The 10,785-nt window shown below is 37.2% G+C and overlaps 1 non-coding gene across 1 annotated transcript; it reads right to left on the bottom strand.

The window, feature by feature from the left end:
* Positions 1-1,131: 1,131 nt before the first annotated feature.
* Positions 1,132-1,238, bottom strand: LOC128294330 (small nucleolar RNA R71). The gene has a single exon (XR_008284642.1). It is a non-coding gene; the product is annotated as a small nucleolar RNA R71 (small nucleolar RNA).
* Positions 1,239-10,785: the final 9,547 nt, after the last annotated feature.

The raw sequence follows: 10,785 nt of genomic DNA, 5'->3' as shown, positions 1-10,785 counted from the left end.
AGGGATAATAACATAGGTTAAGGAATCTCACGGATCAAGTCAATTGAATAAATCATTTGGTCCAGAGTCAGATAACAAGTGATATCTAGGTGGATTCCTCCTTGGGTGTCGTCTTTATCAATTGCTTTTCTTCAAGTCTTTTTCCAAATTTTCTCTTTGCTTTAATTAAATTAGTTAATTAGTTTAGATAATTAGTTTAATAAACAAACCCTTTTATTCTTAGGCTAGATAATAAAAAGATAGTTATTACTAGTACTTTTGGTTCCCTTGGGTACGATATCTCGGTCTTTCCATTACTATACTATTGTTCGATAAGTGCGTTTGCCTTTTCGTCGTGATAATAGTTAGTCTAGGTTTGATCTTCATTAAAAATATTTATTACTTGTTACAAATCACGCGATTAAGCTTTTGGCGCCATTGTCGGGGATTCTAAATATTAGGAACGCTAAATTTTTATTACTTTAGCCATTTTTTTTCTTGCAATTTAATTTTAGTTTATCATGATTATTATTATTTATTAATTTACTTATTTTTTCTCTTGGCAGGTTCTTATAGTTTATGTCTAGAAGAAACCCGTCAAGACCATTACTTTTTGACGAAGAAATCGATCGCACAGTTTGTAGAAATCAAAGAGAAATAAGGCGTAGCTTATGGTACACGGAGAACGAGCGAGAAGACGATACTCAACCCCTAACTGATGAGATGGCTGAAAACCAAGGCAATCAGCTACCTCCTGCAATTGCGGCTAATCAAAATCCTTCTCCACGTACTATGTATGATTATGCTAAACCTTTTTTAACAGGAACTGAATCTAGCATAGTTAGACCTGCTGTAGTTGCAAATACTTTTGAATTAAAACCTAACACTATTTAGATGATACAGTAGTTTGTTCAGTTTGATGGTTTGTAGGATGAAGATCCCAATGCTCACTTAGCGAACTTTCTGGAATTTTGCGATACATTTAAAATCAATGGCGTTTCTGATGATGCCATACGTCTTTGGTTGTTTCCCTTTTCACTGTGAAACAAAGCTAAACTGTGGTTGAACCCGTTACCACGGGGGTCTATCACTACTTGGGAATAAATGACCGAGAAATTTTTACCAAAATATTTTCCGCCGGCTAAAATGGCTAAATTACTTAATGATATCTTTTTTTTTCTGCAGATGGATTTAGAAACACTTTACGATGCATGGGAGAGATGCAAGGACTTACTGAGAAGGTGCCCTCACCATGGGTTACCGCTTTGGCTTCAAGTACAAACATTCCACAATGGCCTGAATCCCTCGATTCGGCAAATGGTTGACGCAGCTGCTGGTGGAACCATCACCAAAAAAAAAACCAGAAGATGCCTATGAATTTATAGAGGAGATGTCACTAAATAACTATCAGTGGCAAGTTATGAGGACAAAGCCAACAAAAATAGCTGGCATTGATAACATCGATTTAGTCACCATGCTCTTTAATCAGGTAGAACTTCTCAATAAAAAGATTGACAGTTTACTTGGTTCTACGCAGGTACATCCAGTAATAAGGTGTGACTCAAGTGGCGGAGGTGTGCATACAGAATACCAATCCTTCAATCCTACAACTGAAGAAGAACAAGTCAACTATATGGGTAAAAATAACTTTCGATCTCAAAATAACCCATACAGTAATACTTATAATGCAGGTTGGAGGAACCACCCAAATTTCTCCTGAGGTGGTCAAGGGAATCAAAAGCCACAAAATCCTCAGGGTTTTCAGCAGCCACCTTATTAACAAGAGAAGAAACCAAACCTTGAAGAGATGCTTTCTAAATTCATCTCGGTGTCAGAAACTCGTTTCCAAAATACCGAGACAACACTTAAGAATCAACAAGCATCGATCCAAGGACTCGAAACTCAGATAGGCCAGTTATCCAAACTAATCTCTGAACGACCACAAGGTAGCTTACCAAGTAATACTGAACCTAATCTGAGGGAACACCTCAATGTAATTAGTACTCAAAATAAGGAAGGATTCATTGCATCGGAGCCAGAATTACAGCAAGACAACGCGATGAACAAAGGTCGAGAAAAGGTAAACGATAATGATCCTAAACAGGTAAGTACGAATCATGAACTACGTGTGCCATATCCTAAAGCGATGACGAAAGACAAAACAAAAGAACAATTCGGTAAGTTTGTCAAACTCTTAAAGAAATTACATATTAACTTACCCTTTAATGAAGTTCTGTCCCAGATGCCCAACTCAGCAAAATTCTTAAAGGAACTTCTGAGCAATAAAAGAAAATTAGACGCTACATCGCCTGTGGAATTCAATGCAGTCTGCTCAGCTATTCTAAAGAATAAGCTACCTAACAAATTGAAAGATCCAGGGAGTTTTACAATTCCTTGTTTAATTGGTAGTTTATCTATGAATAATGCTTTAGCTGATCTAGGGGCAAGTATAAATGTTATGCCTATAAAATGTTTAAATGACTAGGTCTCGGTAAACCCAAACAGACTAGGATGAGCATACAATTGGCTAACAAAACAGTTAGATTTCCTAAAAGTTTTGTTGAAGATGTTCTCGTTAAAATTGATAAATTTATTTACCCAGTAGACTTTGTCGTCTTAGATATGGATGAGGATAACGAGGTACCTTTAATTTTAGGACAACCCTTTTTAGCAACTGCCAAAACCATTATTAATGTAGGCACATGAGAGCTAACACTTCGTGCAAGAGACGACGCAGTAACACTCTAAGCACGCGATTAAGCCAAAACTTCTAAGACTCAAGATAACGTTATGAAACTTGTCGATGATAAAACTAATATTTAATCGTCCTTACAGGAACCTCCTCGAACCAAGACAACAGAGGCAGTGCACTATTATCAAGTAGCGAACAAAGACACGTATGAGGAACGAAGGCTTCAAATAGAGGAGCTAGATGAATGGCGAGCACACAAACTGAGAACACATGATAAACCGAAACTATGCCAAAACAAGCCCGATACCTCTCCTAATCAACTTAAGGTTGGCAATAAAGTCTTACTAGATGCCGCAGATCCCCACATTGTCATTACCACACCAAATGAGGAAAACCCTCTTACGGTACTCAGTATTTTTCCATTCGGTAAGGTGGAGGTCAGTCATCCCAAGTTCGGCACTTTTAAGGTAAACAACACCCGATTAAAGCCTTATTTTAAGATTGACAGTAGGAATGAGGAGTATGAACTCCTCAAACCACCATGATCATTCAATGGAGAGGTAAGTCGAGCTTAGACTATAAATAAGCGCTTCTCGGTGGGCAATCCGAGCACTAACATATTTTGATTTCTTTATTCTGTATTTCTAGCACTTTGAATCATTAATGTAATCTTTAAATTGCAAAGTGTTTCGGCACACACGGCCAGGCACACGGGCATGCCTAAAGCCGTGGCCAAACATGGGGAGAGTCACGGCCGTGCGATACAGCCGTGTTGAAGCGGAACATGATTTCCCCAAAACATGGGGTGCAATAAATCCCCACGGCCGTGCGACATGCCCGTGGGTGAACATGATAGGAGACCACGGGTGTGGGAATGGAAAACCACGGGTGTGCCAGGGACAAGGCTCGATTCTGTTTTTTCAACATGGGCGTGAGACACGCCCGTGCCGTTCAGCAGTGTACAATAATAAACGGGCATGGAAGAAGCGAACAAAGTTAGGCACCCCGTGTGACATGACTGTGTTCGACACACGCCCAAGACACACAGGCGTGGGATTGTAGCTGGGCACGACCTAAATCACAAAATTCAAAAAACACGAGCTCACCCTTAAAGTACACGAGCATGACCCTAGGCCGTGTGAACCTCCCCTATATAAGCAAACAACTGTTCATCTTCTTCCCGTTTTCAAAACCCTAGCTGAAATCTACCCTGCCCCATTCCCTAATCCCTATTCCGGCCACCATTCCCTAGATTCTCACTTCTGCTACCCCCAAACCACTCTCAAATCCACTCTCCTTGCATTAATCCCCATTTTTGCCTCTCTATACCCTCTATTTTACCTCCATACGGCTATATCCCCACGTCACACGCTCGTGCTCGCCACCAAGACGCCCGTTCACCGCCCTCCAGCAGCCTTTGGTTCACTTTCTCAACCTTATTTTTCCAATTTGTATTGCTACATTAGTATTCTACATGCTTTACATAGATATTGTTACTATTACAAATATGTTTTAGACAAGTTAGGAATTTTCTTTAGAATTTTCTATATTTGAATTGTTTAAGCTACTAAATAGCATATACTAGTTTTAGGCCTCTTGCTTAACTACTGATGTATCTTGGATTCTATCAATGCTCATGTATTTTCAGGAACATTATCTAGTCATCGAGAGACAAGCAGGCCACGGTACTATCCTCAAAGAGACGTAGGGGACCGAGTTCTTCCTCGGTACGTGCTACAGCTGAAGTTTGGCACCCGTTCCTTGAATTTCCACAAGCTTCGCAGGAAGAGCTATTTCAGATACTACGCGCATGACCCCTCACTACAGGTCGCTGCATTGACTGGGCTACCATCGAGCAGGTTCAGCTAGCTGATGCCATCCGCGCCCTCCTGTCCACAAACCCAAGGGAACGGTTCTTCGCTATTACCGAGCCCACTTATTTAGAGCTAACTTTAGAATTATGCCCTACTTTTCATTTACAGGTGGTGATGACGAATAATGACGACCCAGGCTATTCGAATTAAGCCTATACGAATATTTTTCATACTAGGAGCAGCCCAAAATTCTCATTATTTCTCACATTTATCAATTATTTTACAACTTATGCAAAATGGTCCTTTTTAGGGTTTTCATGAGAAATCCCTTCACAAAAGTTGTTTATTACACAACCATGATTCATTTTATTCCATAAAATTTTAGAAAAAACATGTCTAATATCATGGAAAAACCCTATACTTTTAACTATTTTGCAAAATAGTCCCCTTGTTAGAAAGCTCAAGATACAAGGATCTCAAAAGTACAAAAATATTCAAGAAAAGCCCTCAAAATCACTTACTTGTAGAGAGATTAAGTGGCTGAAATTTCAAGCTTCAAAAACTCCTCTAATGGCTGATATTTTTGGTCAAGAAGAAAGGATGGAGGAAAAAGATGAAGGCTAAGCTTTTTAGTATTATTTTATCACATATTAGGTCATCAAATACCTAACACTTTGACCATTTAATTTCTTTGTCTCATGGCTGGGAAAGCCTCTATCTAAGGGTCTATTTTCCCTTTAAATACCCCCAATTTAAGATATATGGCAATTTAACACCCTTAACTATCAAATTAAAACTTTTGCACTTTATGCGATTTAGTCCTTTTTCGCAATTAAGCTCGCAAACGCTAAAATTACTTCACCAAATTTTTCATGCACTAATATAAACATTCTATAACTCTATAATAATAATAAAATACTTTCTCCAACTTCGGATTGGTGGTCTCAAAACCACCGTTTCGACTAAGCCCAAAATCGGGTTGTTACACTTGCTAAGCATTTTATGCTTACTTAGTTTTATTTCCCTGTTTTATAGCAAATCAGAAGCTCGTTGCATTGGAAGCTTGGTAGAGATCACTCACACTATCCATCAGCCCATGTCTGTACAATATGGTAAATCAATTATGGTTGTAATGGCATGTATAGGAGAACTTGGCCAATAGTGGCTTGAAAATGATGTTTTGTAACCTAGCCATTGGAATGGCTAGTAATGGTTTATTATGATTAAGTTGGTTTACGATATGTCACATATGTTATGTTAAGTATATGTGATCAAATGTTGTTAATACCTAAGTTAAACCAAGGTAAGTTTATAAACACATATGCATGTAGTAAAATGCCTTGTTGAATGATGGAGTTTGTTTAATTTGAATGCTTGAAATGGTTGGTATTGGATGTGTTTTTCAAGTGCAGGTCATGGGTGTGACTTGGGTGAGAAGTGAAGCTAGAAATGGCTTTATTTTGACTAGAAGGGCATGTGTCTAGACCGTGTATGAAACACGGCTAGTACACGAGTGTGTGGTTAGGCTGTGTGTCCCCTGCATCTAAATTTTGAGAAACAGAATGCTCAGAATTGAGCACACGGGTGTGTGTCTTGGCCGTGTGAAACCTGCACAAAATTTTAAATGAATTAATTGACCACACGGCCTAGTACACGGGTATGTGGCATGGCCGTGTGCACAAGTCAGAGACTTACACGTGGTCGAACATGGCCTACAGCATGGGCGTGTCCCAGGGTCACACAAGCGTGTCTTTTGGACCACACGGGTGTGTGAGCCCTACACCTTGGAAAATTTTTGAAAATTCGCAAAAAAATTTTAGAGGTTCCGATTAAGTCTCGACTTGATTCTAATGCTCGTATTGGACGTTGAGGGTCCATTTAAGGGACGTTATGAATAATCTCAGAAAAAGAACAATGATTGGTATAATTTATTTGTAAAATGTTCTGAAAGTTTTGGAAATGCTCTGAAACCCTTTTCCAACGACGGATATGGGTTAGGGGTGTTACATTTAGTGATATCAGAGTTACGATTTAGTTAGTTTTGGACTGAACGTAGCATATGTAAAGTCTAGAAATACATGCCATTATATAACCTGTGATAGTGTGATATCTCTCGACTCTGATGAGAATTATTTTATTAATAGACAAAGATGCTTTCCAACTATGCTAATTCCAATAATGCTGAAAACAATACTCAAGTGTCTGAGTAAAAATGTTACTTTTGATGAAACATAACTCATAAAGGTATGAAATAAATGTTTTATGATGGACATGTTAATGATAAATGTTAAGTGATATGTGTGTATTTATGAAAGTTGGATTTTGAGGCTTATGATCTCCACCTCTTGACCAGTATAGTGTTATATAATGAAATTTACAAGATTTATATGGATTAAGCTCATGAATGTGGAACTAAAGAGTTCAAAGGTTGAATGTTTAGTGATGTAGTCAGAATGAGAATGGGTTAGTAAGTAAAGACGGTATTAAAAGAGATATCAGACTTTTCTGAGGATTATTCTGAATATGTGATGTCATTGTTAAGGAAGAAGTTATTCATGAGTAAACGACTTATCTAGATATGATATTTACAGAATGGATTAGCTGAAAATTATTTCGAATTGACTCTTTTAGTGAACTGAATAATGCATGATTATTGATGACTTTATTAGTCAGTGGAATAGAAATGAAATTGCAAATGTAACACCTCTTATCCATATCTGACACTGGAACAGGGTACAAGGCATTACCAGACTTAAACTCAAACAAACATTTAGAACTGGGACACAAAATTGCCATTTAGATGTAAAACTTTTCAAATACATTCATATTGTCCCTTAAACGAGCCTACGAGGCTTAAAACATGCATTGGGAGTAGTTCGGGACTAAACCGAGAACCTTGGGAACTTTTCCAACACTTAGAAATTCTTTCGCCAAAACAGGGGTCACACGCCCGCTGGTGTGGGTAGGCCTTGTGAGCACACACACCCGTGTCCTTAACCAGTGTAACTCTCTGTTTATGATGTCATCAATAAGTTGAAGTCACACGGTCAAGTCATATGCCCGTGTGCTTAAGCCGTGTGGGCAATTTAATTTTCATAATTTTTTTATAAAGGTGCAGACTTCACATGTGCTGGGCACATGCCTGTGCCTTAGGCCGTGCCGTCCACACGGCTGAGACACATGCCCGTGTCTCTGCCTGTGTGCTCATTACTGAGCATTCTGGTTGACAACAATTAAGGTGTAAGGGACACATGGCCAAAACACAAGCCTATGGAGCTAGCCGTGTGTCACACACGGCCTAGACACATGCCCGTGTGTCTACCCATGTGGATAGAAATAAGGCTATTTACCAAGCCATTTTGCCACCCTTACTTGCACCAACCTACACAACAACAAGCAACACCAATCCAAGCATATACATTTAGCCAATTCAGCCAAATCAAGATATCCACACATCATTTACATATTAACATTTCACACATACAATATCGCATGCTTATCAACTTCAATCATGCATACTTCCACAAACATCATCGTATGAATATATATACTTAAATCAACATTAGCCAATACCATATGGCCATTTAAAAAATGAATTATCAACCAATATAGGCCAACACATTAGGCCAATTCAATTATGACACATAACAAAATAACCAAGTCCCTATACATGCCATAACTCAAAATGTCAAATTCATTGGTACCCAAAATAATTAGTTGATAGCTTGATGGAGCCTTCGACGATCCCTAATTTTGAGCTAGCTTGGCGACACTATAAGAAAAGGGAAAAAGAAAGGGAAGTAACCTTTAAAGCTTAGTAAGTTCCTATGTAAATAATATGCATCATAAACAGACTTTAACATATACTTAACATGAAGTAAATTAACATAAGTGTCATTGTAAATCTCTTAATCAAACTTGGCATAGATGATATTAAAACTTTAACATCATAGCTTACTCAATAAAATCTTACTGAGGGTTTATCACATACCGAGCTCATTAAGCATGATTCTTGTATACATACCTGTACCAACTTGCAATTTACCATAATCTTTCATCACATACCATAGTTATTCACAACTTAAACTATGTCGTTAGGATTCCAGTTGAACCACTTGGAATACTAAAGGATACTCGGGAAATCTCATATACATAGTACCATACCAATGCCATATCCCAGATATGGTCTTACACGAAATTTCATATCGATGCCAATAGCCCAGCTATGGTCTTACGCGAAATCTCATATTGATGCCATATCCCAGATATGGTCTTATACGTAATCTCAACTAACCCTAATGTCATGACATTTGTATCTTATCTATTCCTAAGGTTCAACTGGGATATTTCTCACTTGTCAAAACTTTGTCGAATTCATTCAAAGAGTAAATCACAATTCATACAATAAGAACACAATTAAAGCATAAATAGTAATGCATTATTTACATACAAAATTACTTCGGTACAAAAATAGGAGAAATGGATCTAATCATCGATAACCTTGTTTTTCCCTCGATCAAGGTTTGAACTTTGTTTTTCTTGATCTATAATAGAAAATTTGGCTTATTTATTTTTCACATGATTCAATTCAGTCCAATAATCATACTATGGAAAAATTACACTTTTGCCCCTAAACTTTGACATATTAACACTTTTGTCCCTAGGCTCGTAAATTAAAATGTATTCAATTTCCTTGTTACCCAAGCCTAGACGAACCACATACATGCTCATATCAGCCCATATTTTTCATCAAATTAGACTTTTACTACCTATTTTATAACTTTTTACAAATAGGTCATTTTTTAGTGTTTTCATGGAAAATCACTTAGTAAAAGTTGTTTATTACACATCAAACTTTCATTTTCTACCATTAAACATCAAAAAACATACATGTCACACATGGGTAATTTTTAAACATGAGCTCTACTTCAAAACAATAGTAGAAATGGAAAGATTGGGTGAATGCGACTTCAAAAACGAAAAGAACATTAAAAATGGGGCTAGGATGCACTTACTATCAAGCTTGAAAGATGAAAAAACCCTAGCTATGGAGGACTTGAAAATTTCAGCCAAGTTTGAAGAAACATGGGCAAAATTTAGCTTGATTTTCCCATTTGTATTCTTTTATTTACCAAATGACCAAAAAGCCCTTTTCACCTTTCTTTAAAATTTTATCTTTCCTTGTCCATTTTTGTCCACTAACTTAAAAATTGGTCTAATTATAAAACAAGGACCTCTAATTTTAAATCTCATAGCAATTGGACACCTTTAGCATGTAGAACTCAACTTTTGCACTTTTTATAATTTAGTCCTTTTGACTAAATTGCGTGCCCAAACGTCAAAATTTTCGAACAAAACTTTCAAGAAAAAATTTATTGAAACTATAGATCATAAAAATCTAATAAAAATAAATTTTACTGCATCGGATTTGTTGTCCCGAAACCACTGTTCCAACTAGGCCTAAAATTGGGATGTTACAACTCTCTGCCCTTTAGGGATTTTCGTCCCCCAAAATCTTACCAGAAAAGAGGTGTAGGTACTATTTTCTCATAACCTCCTCAGGTTCCCACTTAGCTTCTTCAAATCCATGTCTTTACCATAACACTTTCACAAGAGCTATACTTTTATTCCTCAACTATTTTACTTCCCGGGCTAATATCTTGATCGGTTCCTCACTATACATCACATGTGAAGAATCAGAACGATATCGTCGCAACATCGACACATGAAATACATTATGAATTTTTTACAACTTCATCGGTAAAGCTAACTGTTACGCCACTAGCCCTATTCTTTCAACAATCTAATATGGCCCAATGAAACATGAACTCAACTTGCCCTTACGGTCAAATCCGAGAATTTTCTTCCACGTAGATACTTTCAAAAATACTTTATCCCCAACTTGAAACTCGATCTCTTTCTTTTTTAAATCTGCGTTTGATTTCTATTTATCGGAAGTAGCTTTCAAACAATATCGAATTACTTTTACTTTCTCTTTGGTTTCCTTAACCAAGTCGACCCCGTGAATCTGTTTCTCACTAAGTTCGGTCCAATACAAAGGTGTTCGTGTAACAATCCAATTTGGACCCTAGTAGAACAGTGGTTTCCGGACCACAAATCCAAGTCAGAAAAATATTTTAATATTATTTTCTGTGCTTATTATATGTAAATTGATATCTGTGAAAGTTCCGTATGAAAATTTAATTGTTTTTGTGCTTAAATAGAAGGACTTAATCGCATAAATTGCAAATGTGGCTTTCTATTTGATTAAGTGCTGAATTGATGTGTCTTATTAAATGT

Source organism: Gossypium arboreum, chromosome 6 (assembly GCF_025698485.1).
Source record: "Gossypium arboreum isolate Shixiya-1 chromosome 6, ASM2569848v2, whole genome shotgun sequence".
NCBI classification, from domain to species: domain Eukaryota; kingdom Viridiplantae; phylum Streptophyta; class Magnoliopsida; order Malvales; family Malvaceae; genus Gossypium; species Gossypium arboreum.
The sequence above is the reverse complement of the archived record's forward strand: the minus strand, read 5'-3'. Positions and strand labels throughout refer to the sequence as shown.